The sequence below is a fragment of the Sinocyclocheilus grahami genome, unplaced genomic scaffold (genome assembly GCF_001515645.1).
Source record: "Sinocyclocheilus grahami isolate Dianchi unplaced genomic scaffold, SAMN03320097.WGS_v1.1 scaffold1511.1, whole genome shotgun sequence".
Classification (NCBI taxonomy): domain Eukaryota; kingdom Metazoa; phylum Chordata; class Actinopteri; order Cypriniformes; family Cyprinidae; genus Sinocyclocheilus; species Sinocyclocheilus grahami.
In genome coordinates, this window is record NW_015506690.1 from 18,878 (window position 1) to 20,102 (window position 1,225).

A 1,225-nucleotide genomic window follows, 5' to 3' on the forward strand; every position below is an offset into this window, starting at 1 on the left:
TCAGTTTATTTATTTATTTATTTATTATTATAAATATATATATATTTATTTATTTATTTATTATTATTATTATTATTTTTTTTTGTGTGTGTGTGTTTTTTGTTTGGGTTTTTTTTTGGGGGGGGGGTTTCTCCTCACCTTCTCGCATTGTCACTCCCATAAGCCCGTATTCTGTTCCACGCTCCAGTCCAGTTGGTGGCGGTAATGCACCTACAAGTTGGTTTGCCATCCGCCAATAAACACCAAAGAAGAAGGAAACACCAAAGACGCGTTAATATGTTGTGCGTTTTAATAGGCCTATGACGACCGCACAGAGTAGCATTATAACAGAACTTTCAAATGTATCTAGTATGATAAAACATTTTTCCCCCATATACACACGACTGGAAGGAGCGGAAGCGGACGACTGTGGCATAATAAAAGCTCCGCTGCTTTCGAGCCATGTGTCACGCTCGTTCAGCGGCCTCGTTTCGCTTTGACGGCTTTCAGCCTCACCCTGCTTCATTCTACTATGCTAATAAATCATTAGCTCATCCATGAACATGATTGTTGCCTGAGTCCGATTGCTTCGGCTGTGGGGATGAAGACTACAACTCCCATGATACCACACTCAGTCACGGCATCATCAAACTAAGCTTTTGCCTCTTTGTTTATTTTGAATACGCGCCCTCTAGCGGCGAAAATTACATATTGTGCCTTTAAATTAATATAAATGGTTATATTATATTTCTTAAAGCAACAGTGTTAACAGTAAAGAAATCCAACAACAATTACTTGAATACACTATTTCTATGATGAGGTTGAAATATATAATATCATTTTGCTTCTTTGCTAAAAAATAATTATATTTTCGGAAGATATTTTACTCTATTTAATATATAATAACATTTAATATTATTGCTAATCATTTTTAGGTTGTATTAAAGGTGCTTGGAAAATATTTTAGTAGGCTACAAGAAGTGTTTTTCAAAAATGTATGAAATCAAACCAAAAACATGAAACACGGATGACATTTCCAAAAACAAATTTTTAAGTTTTAAGTTTTACATTTCTAAAATATTTCGCCTTGTTATCATCTCGGACATAGCCTACTTATTTGTCATTTTGTCAACCCTTACTGTTGCTTTTTTACCTTTTTTTTCCTTTATTGAAGAAATTATTGAACATTACAATACATTTTAACAATTAAGTCCACATACACAAGAAAGAAGAACAATCTTAATCT

At 33.7% G+C, this 1,225-nt stretch overlaps 1 protein-coding gene across 1 annotated transcript in view; it reads left to right on the forward strand.

Moving 5' to 3' along the window:
- LOC107570829 (NF-kappa-B inhibitor delta-like) overlaps positions 1-1,225 on the forward strand; it is a 13,023-nt gene that overhangs the window by 903 nt on the left and 10,895 nt on the right. The window lies entirely within an intron of this gene.